Genomic DNA, 16,316 nt, shown 5'->3' with positions numbered 1-16,316 from the left:
AGAGAGAGAGAGAGAGAGTCATTGGTTCCAGTGATAGTGACAACTGCTGTGTGTTGAACAACACATGCGCAGATCAATTATGCAGATACACTGCGACTGAAAGGTGTCTCAGTTGTTGGCAACAAATTCCAGCTGTGGGGGGCACACCTTTGGGGAAGAATTCATAGTGAAAAACACACTTTTGAGCACTCGCTCCACACACAGTTCAAACCTTTCGAGCTGCCTCCTCTGCATTCATCCCTGTATTATACAAAAAGTAAATGTTGTGTTGAAGATGTTACACCTTTTAGCACCTGCGACCCAATTTTACGACGCTTAACTGTAGTTCATGATTTTCAAGTATGCAAAATCCAATGCTTAACTGCAAGATGATAACTAATACTTTAAATTCGAAAATGACAGTTCAGACATACACTGACAGCGTCACGCTGCATTCGCCTGGGCGGTGCCCGATTTCAGGTGGCAGGTGGTGGCCGGTAGCTGCTGCAGTAAGAGGAAACGCTTGAGCGTAAGCTATTCTGATAGCGGCACAGCCACAAGCTGTCCTGTGGAATTGTTTCTGGAAGTATTTATTATTACTGGTGAGTAGAATGTGGAACGAATTATCTTTGATGTTCAATCAATCTCATAACTTTAGATGAGGGCCAAAATGTGAAAAAAAAAGAAAAGAAATACAGTTGGATGCAAACACGTGACTGTAAGTTTAGAATGCATGACAATTACTACTAGACCACGTGCTCACACACCACGAGAACATCTCGGAAGTAGACAACACTTCCTCCTGCCACTTCGCCATCTTACAGTGTTGCTAGAATGTGCAGATTGCCCTACTTAGTGTTATCAAGGGCGATCGGTTTTATTGGCCATCTTAAGTGAACAATTCAGACGTAGTCTCTGTGGCCGCCAGCTGGCGGTCAGTTTTTATCTCTAAGACTGTACATTTGTGGATTTTAAAAAGGCCTATGACTCAGTCAACCGTGAATCTCTTTTTTCCAGATTTTAAAGGAGCAAGGGCTAGATAATAAAACTCTAACACTGATTAAGGAAATGTTAACAACACTAGCTCAAAAGTTAAATTCATGGGAGAAATTTCCGAACCATTTGATATAAAGACTGGTGTTAGACAGGGAGATGGATTCTCCTCATTAATGTTTAACTGTGTTCTGGAAAAGGTAATTACAGAATGACGAGACCAAAAGTCAAGTAAAAATGTAGAGCAATCAATCAAGTTAGGCAGAAGTAATATTAGAATAGATTGACTTGCTTTTCCATATGATTGGGCAATTTTAACTAAGGATATTACCACAGCTCAAAAACAAATTGAAATTCTTAAAGGTATCATGGAAAAAGTAGGACTACAAATATTATTCGAAAAAACAGAATATATGATATTCAACAAACAAGCACCAACATTTTTGAACACAAAAAAAAGGTTTCTCAGTTTAAATACTTCGTGGAAATCATACAAGAAAACGGTCTGGAAAAAGCTACCAACAAAGATCAACAGTCAAAAAATGGTAGTTGCATTCAGATTAACACAAAATATTATTCTAAAAAATCACTTTCTAAATTTAGTAAACTTAGGCATTACAGCACTGTAATCAAACCTGAATATCTTTATGGAGCAGACACATTAATTTTAAGTAGAAAGAGGGATATTGAAGCAATTCAAAAGAAAGAAAGAAAGCTTATTAGGAAAATATTAGCCCCCAAAATTACTGATGGAGAAACTTACAGGCTGAGAAGTGATAAGGAAATAGAAGAATACACAGACATATATGGTGACATGAGAAAAGGGTTGATAAAACAAATAGCAGAATTCTACAAAAACAGAAGTAAGACCAAAACTGATCCAGTTAAATGGATTACTGCAATTAAGGAGGACCTTAAAGTAGCTGGTATAACTCAGGCAGACATTACAGACAGAAAAACATTTGGGCAAAAGATATTTGCTAGGAAAGTTGGTCAGAGGGAAATTAGAAAACAGACTGGAACACCATGGTCTAATGAAAGATAGAAACTTCATTCTGAAAGGATGAAACAAATTTGGACCAAAAAAAGTAACATTGATGGGTTGCACCTTGCATAGTCCTATTGGGCCAATACGTGAACAATAATGGTAATAATAATAATAATAATAATAATAATAATAAGATTATTTTGTCAACTGTATAAAAAGAAACACACATGAGAAATAACAAAATAGGATTGATTCTGTGACATTATCTTTCAACAAGATAACACAAGACTGCATGCTGCCAACGCTGTTCTGACCTATCTCAGTACAGAGTTTGTTAGGCGTATACGTGGACAGTAGGCTGAACTGGGAACATCACGTTCTACAAACACTAAAACGGCTGACGTCGGCAACATTTGCTTTACGAATTTTGTCACGCTTCAATGACATTACCATCTCAAAGTCAGCTTACTTTGGCTATTTTCATTCAGTCATGTGTTATGGCATCATCTTCTGGGGCAATACACCTGCTGCAAAGAAAATCCTCACAGCACAAAAAAGAGCAATAAGAATCATTTGTGGTGTACCCCCACGAACCTCATGTCGAAATCTTTTTAAACGACTTGAAATACTGACAGCAACATCTCAGTACATATATTCACTGATGTGCTTCATAATAAATAACCCCACTCTGTATGAAACAAATTGCCTACATCATGAACATAACAACAGAAGAAAAGAGGATTTCCACTGTGAGTTAAAGAACTTGACACTTACTCAGAAAGGGGTAAAGTACGCTGGAACGAAAATTTTCAATTCCCTACCCAACAGCATCAAAAGTATAAGGAGTAGTACATCAGTATTTAAACGTAGCTTGAAAAGTTATTTACTTGAGACCTCACTTTATTCACTAGAGGAATTCTTTCAGAGAAATAAGTAAAACCCAGATTGGAAAGATGTTTTTAAATTTTTTGACACTGTTTACTGTTAAACTAATGTAATAATGCCCTAATGTAAAAATTCCTGTTTTTCTCATTTCAATTTTTGGGTCACTTTTAAACCCAAAGTGGGAAGTTTTGATTACTGTTCAAGGTTAAAACAGATGCAATAATGCCCTAAATATGAAACTGCTATCTTCACATTTATGTTGACTAGTTTTTAAGCTAATAAGTATGACTTTTGTGCACTGTTATTAATACTATAACAATGTCTTTATTCTATGTATTCTATTATGTACATTGACACGTTCCACATCTGAGTGACTTGCTCACATGTACAGATCTATGGAACAAGTATATAAATAAATAAATAAATGACAACTGCCCCGACCTGGACATTTTCCAGAACTCTTACCCACTGAAGACATCTGGTTACAGTTTGCCAAGAGACTGGCGTGTAACAACAGCCAGCCACTACAGTTTATTATCTCTGGCACAGAATGGAAGCAGCATGACGTGGCATCCAAGTTCACCTTGAAGCTCAGCCAGGCTAGAGCCATTGTTGCTGCCAGTAGTGGCAGTCCTAAATTTTGCACCCTATACACCCGTAAATCACTTACAGATTTAATCATGGATTCTTCTCATTATACTGTACAAGCACAATTAGTAAAAATTCGTTTATTTGCTACTTTTACTGGTGTTCCAGATTTAATGTGTAGTTGATACACATGCTTATTTTTATTTTCTTTTGGCATCATTTTATGCTATGCCAATAATGTTGTTGTTGTTGTGGTCTTCAGTCCAGAGACTGGTTTGATGCAGCTCTCCATGCTACTCTATCCTGTGCAAGGTTCTTCATCTCCCAGTACCTACTGCAACCTACATCCTTCTGAATCTGTGTAGTGAATTCATCTCTTGGTCTCCCTCTGCGATTTTTACCCTCCACGCTGCCCTCCAATACTAAATTGGTGATCCCTTGATGCCTCAGAACATGTCCCACCAACCGATCCCTCCTTCTAGTCAAGTTGTGCCACAAATTTCTCTTCTCTCCAGTTCTATTCAATACCCCCTCATTAGTTACGTGATCTACCCATCTAATCTTCAGCATTTTTCTGTAGCACCACATTTCGAAAGCTTCTATTCTCTTCTTGTCTAAACTGTTTATCGTCCATGTTTCACTTCCATACATGGCTACACTCCATACAAATACTTTCAGAAATGACTTCCTGACACTTAAATCTATACTCGATGTTAACAAATTTCTCTTCTTCAGAAATGCTTTCCTTGCCATTGCCAGTCCACATTTTATATCCTCTCTACTTCGACCATGATCAGTTATTTTGCTCTTCAAATAGCAATACTCATTTACTACTTTAAGTGTCTCATTTCCTAATCTAATTCCCACAGCATCATCCAATTCCATTATTCTCATTTTGCTTTTGTTGACGTTCATCTTATATCCTCCTTTCAAGACCATGTCCATTCCGATCAGCTGCTCTTCCATGTCCTTTGCTATCTCTGACAGAATTACAATGTCATCAGCGAACCTCAAAGTTTTTATTTCTTTTCCATAGATTTTAATTCCTACTTCAAATTTTTCTTTTGTTTCCTTTATTGCTTGCTCAATATACAGATTGAATAACATCGGGGATAGGCTACAACCCTGTCTCACTCCCTTCTCTACCACTGCTACCCTTTCATGTCCCTCGACTCTTATAACTGCCATCTGGTTTCTGTAGAAATTGTAAATAGCCTTTTGCTCCCTGTATTTTACCCCTGCCACTTTCAGAATTTGAAAGAGAGTATTCCAGTCAACATTGTCAAAAGCTTTCTCTAAGTGTACAAATGCTAGAAACGTAGGTTTGCCTTTCCTTAATCTAGCTTCTAAGATAAGTCTTAGGGTCAGTATTGCCTCACGTGTTCCAATATTTCTACGGAATCCAAACTGATCTTCCCCGAGGTCGGCTTCTACCAGTTTTTCCATTCGTCTGTAAAGAATTCGCTTTAGTATTTTGCATCCATGACTTATTAAACTGATTGTTTGGTAATTTTCACAGCTGTCAGCATCTGCTTTCTTTGGGATTGTAATTATTATATTCTTCTTCAAGTCTGAGGGTATTTTGCCTGTCTCATACATCTTGCTCACCAGATGGTAGAGTTTGGTCAGGACTGGCTCTCTCAAGGCTGTCAGTAGTTCTAATGTAATGTTGTCTACTCCGGGGGCCTTGTTTCAACTTAGGTCTTTCAGTGCTCTGTCAAACTCTTCACGCAGTATCATATCTCCCATTTCATCTTCATCTACATTCTCTTCCATTTCTATAATATTGTCCTTAAGAACATCGCCCCTGTATAGACCCTCTATATACTCCTTCCACCCTTCTGCTTTCCCTTCTTTGCTTAGAACTGGGTTTCCATCTGAGCTCTTGATATTCATGCAAGTGGCTCTCTTTTCTCCAAAGGTCTCTTTAATTTTCCTGTAGGCAGTATCTATCTTACCCCTAGTGAGATAAGCCTCTACATCCTTACATTTGTCCTGTAGCCGTCCCTGCTTAGCCATTTTGCACTTCCTGTCGATCTCATTTTTGAGATGTTTGTATTCCTTTTAGCCTGCTTCATTTTCTGCATTTTTATATTTTCTCCTTTCATCAATTAAATTCAATCTCTCTTCTTTTACCCAAGGATTTATATTAGCCCTCGTCTTTTTACCTACTTGATCCTCTGCTACCTTCACTATTTTGTCTGTCAAAGCTACCCATTCTTCTTCTACTGTATTTCTTTCCCCCATTCTTGTCAGTCGTTCCCTAATGCCCTCCCTGAAGCCTTCTACAACTTCTGGTACTTTCAGTTCATCCAGGTCCCATCTCCTCAAATTCCCACCTTTTTGCAGTTTCTTCAGTTTTAATCTACAGTTCATAACCAATAGATTGTGGTCAGAGTCCACATCTGCTCCTGGAAAAGTCTTACAATTTAAAACCTGGTTCCTGAATCTCTGTCTTACCATTATATAATCTATCTGAAATCTGTCAGTATCTCCAGGCTTCTTCCATGTATACAACATGCCAATAATATCATTACCAAATGACAGCTACAAACACAGTTGGGGTAGAATTGTAATCAGTGAGGCTGAAGAAACAATCTTGTTGGGGTTAATTTATTAAATATAATCGTATGGCTAGGCCGCCCCCCCCCCCCCCCCCCCCCCACCAATCGGGTAGACCGTTCACTGGGTGCCAGTCTTTCAATTTGACGCCACTTCGGCGACCTGCAGTCGGTGAGGATGATAGGATGATGATGATGATGATGACAGCACAACACCCAGTCCCTGGGCGAAGAAAGTTCCCCGACCCAGCCAGGAATCGAACCCAGGCCCAGAGGATAGACAGTCCGTCACGCTGACCATTCAGCTGCTGGGAGCGGACAGTCTTGGGGTATGCCTCACATGATTCCATGAAGAATGTAAGCCAAAATGAGGAGAGTAAAAATTGAAATACAAATGTCGTTATGCAACTTGACACCATCTTAGTTGATAATTAGAGATACTGTGTAAAGTGCACTCCACTAGTGACTGAAAAGTGTTAATGTGCATGAGAGAAAGCTAAAATTTCCCACTCTGAATATAAAACAACAGTGATTTTGTAACCTTTCTTTTTTTGATGTTGCCCTCTTTTACTTCTATGCACCTTATCCACTCCCAGTCCTTAGAGATTAGATTCCACCCTAAAATGCGATTCTGGAAGGTCTGGAAAAAATCTGCAATTACTCTAATCTTTTAATTTTCTAGCATGAATTTCTTGAAACATGGGAAGAAAAGGAATGCAGAAGTTGACAAATCGGGTTAATACAGGGTGATTCAAAAAGAATACCACAACTTTAGGAATTTAAAACTCTGCAACGACAAAAGGCAGAGCTAAAGCACTATCTGTCGGCGAATTAAGGGAGCTATAAAGTTTCATTTAGTTGTACATTTGTTCGCTTGAGGCGCTGTTGACTAGGTGTCAGCGTCAGTTGATGCTAAGATGGCGACCGCTCAACAGAAAGCTTTTTGTGTTATTGAGTACGGCAGAAGTGAATCGACGACAGTTGTTCAGCGTGCATTTCGAACGAAGTATGGTGTTAAACCTCCTGATAGGTGGTGTATTAAACGTTGGTATAAACAGTTTACAGAGAATGGGTGTTTGTGCAAAGGGAAAAGTTCTGGACGGCCGAGAACGAGTGATGAAAATGTAGCACGCATCCAGCAAGCATTTGTTCGCAGCCCAGGAAAATCGACTCGCAGAGCTAGCAGAGAGCTGCAAATTCCACAATCAACTGTATGGAGAGTCCTACGAAAAAGGTTAGTTATGAAACCTTATCGTCTGAAATTGGTTCAAGCACTGTCTGCAGCTGATAAGATTAAAAGAATCGATTTCTGTGATTTTATCCTTGCTCAAATGGAAACAGATGAATCTTTCGTTTCAAAGATTGTGTTTAGTGATGATGCAACTTTCCACACTAACGGGAAAGTCAACCGTCACAATGTCTGTATATGGGGCACTGAGAATCTGCGGGAAACAACTCAGTATGAACGTGACTCGCCTAAGGTGAACGTTTTCTGTGCCATTTCGGCCAATAAAGTTTTTGGTCCCTTTTTCTTCGAAGGTGCTACTGTAACTGGACTACAGTATCTGGAGATGTTAGAGAATTGGCTGTTCCCTCAGCTCGAACAAGAAGCACAACAATTCATATTTCAGCAGGATGGAGCGCCACCACATTGGCACTTATCTGTCCGTAACTACCTGAACGTCAACTACCCTAGGCGATGGATCGGCCGCCAGGCAGCCCGTGACAGAGCACTTCATCACTGGCCTCCAAGAAGCCCTGATCTTACCCCCTGCGATTTTTTCTTGTGGGGATATGCTAAGGATATGGTGTTTCGGCCACCTCTCCCAGCCACCATTGATGATTTGAAACGAGAAATAACAGCAGCTATCCAAACTGTTACGCCTGATATGCTACAGAGAGTGTGGAACGAGTTGGAGTATCGGGTTGATATTGCTCGTGTGTCTGGAGGGGGCCATATTGAACATCTCTGAACTTGTTTTTAAGTGGAAAAAAACATTTTTAAATACTCTTTGTAATGATGTATAACAGAAGGTTATATTATGTTTCTTTCATTAAATACACATTTTTAAAACTTCCTGGCAGATTAAAACTGTGTGCCCGACCGAGACTCGAACTCGGGACCTTTGCCTTTCGCGGGCAAGTGCTCTACCAACTGAGCTATCGAAGCACGACTCGCGCCCGGTACTCACAGCTTTACTTCTGCCAGTACCTCGTCTCCTACCTTCCAAACTTTACAGAAGCTCTCCTGCGAACCTTGCAGAACTAGCACTCCTGAAAGAAAGGATATTGCGGAGACATGGCTTAGCCACAGCCTGGGGGATGTTTCCAGAATGAGATTTTCACTCTGCAGCGGAGTGTGCGCTGATATGAAACTTCCTGGCAGATTAAAACAGTTTTAATCTGCCAGGAAGTTTCATATCAGCGCACACTCCGCTGCAGAGTGAAAATCTCATTCTGGAAACATCCCCCAGGCTGTGGCTAAGCCATGCTTCCGCAATATCCTTTCTTTCAGGAGTGCTAGTTCTGCAAGGTTCGCAGGAGAGCTTCTGTAAAGTTTGGAAGGTAGGAGACGAGGTACTGGCAGAAGTAAAGCTGTGAGTACCGGGCGTGAGTCGTGCTTCGGTAGCTCAGTTGGTAGAGCACTTGCCCACGAAAGGCAAAGGTCCCGAGTTCGAGTCTCGGTCGGGCACACAGTTTTAATCTGCCAGGAAGTTTCATATCAGCGCACACTCCGCTGCAGAGTGAAAATCTCATTCTGGACACATTTTTAAAGTTGTGGTATTCTTTTTGAATCACCCTGTATAGTGGGTGATTTAACAATTTGTGTTTCATGTACTTCAGTTCTCCCACTGCTAAAACATGTATATTATCCTAACGAAAAAATTTTTCTTTGACATTAGTGGTCATTCTTACATACTTTTTCAGTCAGCTGATTCAGAAGACTTTTGCAATTTTACCATGTATTATACTACCCTTCAAAATGTAATAAGTAAGAATTTGGAACCAATGTAAGTGCTAGCCGTAACTTTGTCACCCATACATGGATACGATTGTCATGATACTGTACGTAGAACTGGGACGCTACTGAAAACATGACAGAGTGCCACTCGTGTCAAACGTTGTTGTTGGATGCACCACTGTCAGTGCACCTCTCTGTAATGCAGCCTTGACAGTTCATCAATGCACTGTCAGTGTGGATACTAGTGCACGTGAAAAAAAGCCCATATCCTGGCTGAAGTGTGTGATGTGATTATGCAATCCTGCACGGCTGAGTGAACATTGTCTGACATCTCAGCCTTTAATTGCACAGTGTTGAGTGTAGTCGTCCTTAAAACATTGATTCCATATTTGAATGACAGTCTGGATATCTTGTAAATGCAAGCAACGATATTAAGGAAAAATAAGCTGCTGTCTCAGTAGGTCATAATCCTGCTGCTGTCGAATTCCTACATGTGCTCTTAGTCATTTATTCCTCTTACATAACACGTAACACAATCTGTTCACAAACAATAAACATTCAAGTGAAATTTCTGAATGAGAAATCCACTGCCTAATCTTTCTTTATATGCAATCGAAAATGACAATATTATGAAAAGGATAGATTGCTGCTCACCATATAGCGGAGATGTGTCACAGCCAGGCACAACAAAAAGACTACTAAACACGTAAGCTTTTGATCAGGCCTTCTTTCGAAATAGACAAATCTCTCTCTCTCTCTCTCTCTCTCTCTCTCTCTCTCTCTCTCTCACACACACACACACACACACACACACACACATACACATACACATACATTTACACGTGACCACTGGCTACTGGGGCCATCTGTCACCTTCCATCCTTCTGATGTGTTCATTCCAGTTCCTTCTATTTTTTCATCTAGAGGTATTAATCTTAATTCTGCTCTTATTTCTGTATTTGGCTATTGATATAGACTTGTTTATCATACTACATATCTAAGAACCCTTGTTTCCGCACCCTGTATTTGTAGTGTGTCCTCATTTGTTGTTATCCATACATTACAACTGGGAGTGGCAAGGTTTTACAACATTTCATAAGCGTCTATTTTTTTCTTTCCATTGTAAAATTTGTTTTATATGCATCATCATCATCATCATCATCAATGGGATAATCTTGAACAATTTACTGCCCAGGCTGGGCCTGTGTGGAACGTAAGCCTCACCATCTAGTCATGTTTTCCAACCATCTTTCTGTGTTCACTCTGGTCCAGTCATACCTCTTTTTTCAACACACTTTTCCACACCTTTCAGCCACCTATCCATTGGTCTTCCACTGGGTCTTTTCCTTCGCACCTCCATTTCATGTTCCCTCTTGGGACTCCTTTTATTTACTGTTCTTTTTAAGTGCCCATACCATCTTAGCCATGATGTTTCTGTTCTGCTATGCAAGGGTTCCTCTTTCACTGTTTCCCTTATCATTTCATTCCTCATTCTGTCTCTTATTGTTACTCGTCTTAAAGTATGTTTAATTCAATTTCTCTATCTTATTTTGAAAATCAGTTTCACCTTCATGTGAAATTTCTGAATGAGAAATCAACTGCATAATCTTTCTTTATATGCAATCGAAAATCCAGGATGGAATGATGACATCCCAAGTATTTAAAATTTGTTACTTGCCCTCCTGTTTATTGCAATTTGGATCTAATTTTCTTTTCCCATAAAATGCCATTATCTTTGTTTTTATCAAACATCTGCAAGCTGCCAGAAACACAGATTCTTTGTATTTGATGTGCTGTTCTTTGTAGATTATTCTCACTGTTAGCAGCAATCACCTGGTCATCTGCAAATAACATTGTCAGTATACAGTCTGGATTTTTAAGATTGAGAGAGTAAAATGGTAGTTTATTTATGTATTCCCAAAGGATTTTGTTTTTGTAGGTATTAGAAAGCAAATGTTATAAACTGCACCCATGATGCCGTCTGTATTTGGATTACTTTTGGCTGCAATAGATATATGCAACTCTTCATACATTCCTTTTATGACTTCTCTTAAAAGTTTAGGGGAACCACTGCTGTCAAGTATTTGAATGGGAGAAACAATACTAAAAATTATAGAGTCCCCAGAGGAGAGAGAGGCAGCTATGAGACAGAATTGTGCGAGTGTGTGGTGGAGGTGAGGTGGGAGTCCAGGAGGCTGTGGGCTCCAAAGATAAGCAGTAGCGAATGTAACAAGTTCTGTGTTGATGCGGCTGTGCTGCTTGATACACTGGATCAGTGGCATGCTGGCTGCTGAATTCTGCTGTGTTAGGTGCCTGCACATCCCACGATTCTGAGTCTCCGAGTGCCAGTGGCCTCATTACAAAGCTGGCTGTGCGATTTCTGTGCCTACAGTGTGTGTACTTAGTGCTGCTATATATGCTGTAGCTGCATCACTGTGGCGGGTGCCCACTACGATTAGACACCCATTCTGCAATGGCGGTAGACAGCTTGTGTGCTCCGGGAGTGACCTACTGCCCCTGGGCAGGAACTGGTCATGCTGCTGGAGTTGATCTGGGATGGACAGCCGTACTGTGGCACTTAGTCCAGGGAGGGACTTAATGCATATAGCTTTTACCCTGTTGTGGTCTCAACCAGTGACTTCTGTTAGCTGGCCGTGTGACGAACATGTCCAGCACAGCAAGACTTGAGAACAATTTTGTTGGAAAAAGATCCAGTACTTATAGAAGGCAACGGTCCACTTGTTATGAATATGTGCCACTACCAGTCACGTAACATAAAGTACAACTGTCGCTGCCAATGTGTAAATCTGCCTTGTGCCCCTTGCTGCAGTAGTCTGTGCAGCACCTCTGAGTTTGCCATTGCAACAAACTAATCTGCTTCATAACATTGGTTTGGCCTTGTTGAATTATTACAGTGACAAGATCCTGTGCTCACTTGCTGCCAGCACTGCTACAGTACATCATTCAGCCTCACTAATATGCCCATGTATGGTTGGTATGCTACATAAACTCCTTTTATGAGCAAGGACTGGTCCCTCAAATCAACCTTAAAACCTATTTAAAATTATTCTACATATTCGTACAAAATACAGAGAAATTGATAATCAAAACAACTGGTGATTTGTCCACATGGGTTAGATACTGTGTCCAGTCTCCTTAGTATGCTGCTTATTGCTGCTTGCTTATAAATTTATCACACTCGTTGGCACTTCTGGCAATTTAACCTTCATGACTTGTCCCTTTGCTCTGCATCTACATGTACAGTTACATTTACATTTATATGATTACTCTGCATTTCACAATTAAGTGCTGGCAAAGGGTTCATCGAACCACCTAAGCTACTTTTGTACCATTCCACTCTTAAATAGCGCATGGTAAAAACAAACACTTAAATCTTTCTGCGCGAGCTCTGATTTCTCTTATTTTATTATGATGATTATTTTGCCTTATGATAGTGGGCACCAACAAAATATTTTTGCACTCTGAGGAGAAAGTTGGTGATTGAAATTTTATAAGGTCATGCCGCAAAAAAATGCCTTTTTTTTTTAATGACGGCTACCCCAGTTTGTATATAATATCGGTGGTGCTCTTTCCCTTATTTTGTGATAATACGAAACAAGCTGCCCTTCTTTGAACCCTTTCTATGCTCTCTATCAGTCCCTTCTGACATGGATCCCACACTGCACTATAGTACTCCAGAAGAGGGCGGACAAGTGTAATGTAAGCAGTCTCTTTAGTAAACTTGTTACATTCTCTAAGTGTTCCACCAATAACTTACAGTCTCTAGTTTGCTTTCCACACAGAATTATCTCTGTGATTATTCCAAAAAGTTATTCGTAATTGTAATCTGTAAGTATTTAGTTGAGTTTACAGTCTTTAGATGTGTGTGATTTATCGTGTAACCAAAATTTAGTGGATTCCTTACTAGAAATCATATGGATTACTTCACACTTGTTATTATTGAGAGTCAGTTGCCACTTTTTGCACTGTACAGATATCTTGTCTAAATCATTTTGCAGTTCATTTTTGTCATGTAATGATGTAACTAGACGGTAAATGACAGCATCACCTGCAAACACTCTCAGATTGTCTCCTGAATCATTTATGTAGATCAGGAACAACAGAGGGCCTATTACACTTCCTTGGGGAATGCCAGATGTTACTTCTGTTTTACTTGATGACTTTCCATCAGTTATTCTGAACTGTGAGCTTCATGACAGGAAATCACAAATCCAGTCGCACAGCTGAGATGAGATGATACCACATAGGCACGCAGTTTAATTAGAAATTGCTTTTAAGAAACAGTGTCAAAAAGCTTCTGTAAATCTAAAAGTATGGGATCAATTTGCCACTGCCTGTCGACTGCACTCATTACTTCATGAGAATAAAGAGCTAGTTGTGTTTTACAAGAATGATATCTTCTGAATCTGTGTTGGCTGCTTGTCAATAAACCGGTTCCTTTGAGGTAATTGATAATGTTCGAGCACAGTATATGTTTCAAAGCCCTACTGCAAGTTGGTCTGTAATTCAGCATTTTACTCCTATTGGTGTGACTTGCGCAACTTTCCAGTCTTCGAGTACGCTATCTTTCTACAAGTGAATGGTTGTATACGATTGCTAAGTATGGATCTATTGTATCAGCGTACTCTGAAAGGAAGCTGATTGATATGCAATCTGAACTTGAGGCCTTGCCTTTCTTAAGTGTTTTTAGTTGCTTCATTACACTTTTTCTCTTAACCTGAAATGTACATCTCTTCCATATTCACACTATAAGATTACACTTTCATGCTGTCGTATGCTTTAGGGATACATTCTACTGGAATCTGGACTATTGGTGGTTTATGCTGATGGTCGGATCTTCCCCTCAAAACGATAAAAGTTACACACAACAGAGTAACAGCCACTGCTGCACTTGGTATTGTGGCACTCAAAATCGTCGTCTCATGCCATTGTCCCCGTCTGAGCTGCTCTATGTGCTGCATTAACTGCTCAGCTGAAGTATGCCCTTCATGCATGCAAATTAATTGATCCAGGAAATGGATTAAGTCAGGTTGTAGGTTATGATTTAGGAATGTTGTATTCAGTGCTGGCAATAATTTCAAAGGTACATCTGGCCAAAACAACTATAGTTGTGAGATGTTCACGTCCATGATTTCCATTATCGCCCTGGTAGATGGAAGGTTGACCCTGGTATATTGCAGGTAGTCCCATTTATTAGTAACCACTTCCCTTCAGTTCACTCTGTCTCGCCTCCATGAGCTTCCTCAGCTAATAATAACTCACCTCTATTATGATGTCATTATAAGTGTAGTAAATCCAATGAAAACCTGCTTGCTGGAAATTCAATCTTGGTTCCGTGATTTTCCTCGGACAATCTAGTCCCTTCTGTCTGGCTAAGATGAATTACACTGTGCATGTATTCTGGCTTGTTTGTAGTACATGGTCGAGCACATAATGACTTTCCCCATTCGACAGTGTTGCAACTCCTTGTGTGTCATTATTGCGTGCTTGCTACCATCTTCCGAAATTAACAATATCCCATAGATCCTCATGTGCACGAATTTTGCAAGAACTCCCTACTTCACTGGATATGTGTGAATGGCATAACACTTAAACTGTGCATGCCTTCCTGTCACTGGGAATCAAATTAGAATACACTTGGTCAGTCTCCACTTCCACTGATGCTGTGTGGTAGTACTAGGACAGGTTTTGTCTCCTGTGTTCTATGATTGGGCTTAACTCAGGCCCTAGCTCATATGTGTTTTCTGTAATTCCTACAAGTAATGTTCAGGTGACAAAAGATTAGCACTCACTCGTCCATGCAGCAGGTGATAATGGCTTTTTACAAGTTTGACCCTACCCCTTGTGCACCCTGTGTGCTATCGGCTAATGCTTGTAGCATTCTTGTCACTACAGTTCCCTTGTCCAACATTTCAGCCTGTGCTTGCAGCATTACCAGCTTCTGGGTCGTCACCTCCTCTGATGCCCCAGTATAATCCATTACTCTGCCTCTTCTAATTTACGTAACAGCCATGCGTTGTTAAGCTTCACTTCCCAAATGCATTATCTGCGTAGCATGCCATTCTTCTGCTGACCTAGTTACCTCTGCTCACATTTTTACTGCCTCCACAATTTCATTTAATTCTCTAATATCACACTCATCTGCCAAATGTTTTTGTTGTGGTCTTCAATCCGAAGAGTGGTTCATGCAGCTCACCATGCTACTCTATCCTGTGTGAGCCTCTTCATCTCTGAATAACTACTGCAACCTACATCCTTCTGAATCTGCTCAGTTTATTCATCTCTTGGTCTCCCTCTATGATTTTTACGCCCCCACGCTTCCGTACAATACTAAATTGGTGGTCCCTTGATGTCTCAGAATGTGTCCTATCAACCGAGCCCTTATTTTGGTCAAGTTGTGCCACAAATATCTTGTCTCCTCAATTCTGTTCCATACCTCCTCATTAGTTACATGATCTACACACCTAATCTTCAGAATTCTTCTGTAGCACCACATTTGAAAAGCTTCTGTTCTCTTTTAGTCTGAACTGTTTATCGTCGATGTTTCACTTCCCTGGATGGCTACCCTCCAGTCAAATACCTTCAGAAAAGACTTCGAAGCACTTAAATGTGTATTCGATGTTAATTATTTCTCTTCTTCAGAAATGCTTTTCTTGCCATTGCCAATCTACATTTTATATCCTCTTTACTTTGGCCATCGTCAGTTATTTTACTGCCCAAATAGCAAAACTCACATACTACATTAAGTGTTTCATTTCCTAATATAATTCTCTTAGCATCACCTGATTTAATTCCACTATATTCCATTATCATTTTATCATTATTCTTTTATTGATGTTTCATCTTGTATCCTTCTTTCAAGACACTGTTCATCCCGTTCAACTACTCTTTCAAGTCCTTTGCTGTCTCTAACAGAATTACAATTTCATCGGCAAAACTTTATTTCTTCTCCCATGACTTAAATTTGTTCACCAAAATTTTCTTTGCTTTCATTTACTGCTTGCTTGCTACAGATTGAATAACATCGGGGATAGGATTCAAGCCTGTCTCACTCCTTGACTACTGCTTCCCTTCATGCCCTTAGTCTCTTATACTGCTGTCTGGTTTTTGTACAAGTTATAAATAGCCTTTCGCTCCCTGTATTTTAGCCCTGCTACTTTCAAAATTTCAAAGAGATTGGTCCAGTCAACATTGTCAAAATCTTTCTCTAAGTCTACAAATGTTATAAACATAGTTTTGCCTTTCCTTAACCTATCTTTCAAGATAATTCATAGGGTCAATATTGCCTCACATGTTCCTACGTTTCTGGACTCCAAACTGGGCTTCTACCAGTTTTCCA

The 16,316-nt window shown here is 39.9% G+C and overlaps 1 protein-coding gene and 1 non-coding gene across 3 annotated transcripts in view; one reads left to right on the top strand and one right to left on the bottom strand.

The window, feature by feature from the left end:
* The window catches only part of LOC124721550 (protein phosphatase 1H), a 174,769-nt gene that overhangs the window by 53,384 nt on the left and 105,069 nt on the right, over positions 1-16,316 (top strand). The window lies entirely within an intron of this gene.
* On the bottom strand, positions 8,091-8,165 carry Trnas-cga. Its single transcript has one exon. It is a non-coding gene; the product is annotated as a tRNA-Ser (tRNA).

The sequence above is a fragment of the Schistocerca piceifrons genome, chromosome X (assembly GCF_021461385.2).
Source record: "Schistocerca piceifrons isolate TAMUIC-IGC-003096 chromosome X, iqSchPice1.1, whole genome shotgun sequence".
NCBI lineage: Eukaryota > Metazoa > Arthropoda > Insecta > Orthoptera > Acrididae > Schistocerca > Schistocerca piceifrons.
The sequence above is the reverse complement of the archived record's forward strand: the minus strand, read 5'-3'. Positions and strand labels throughout refer to the sequence as shown.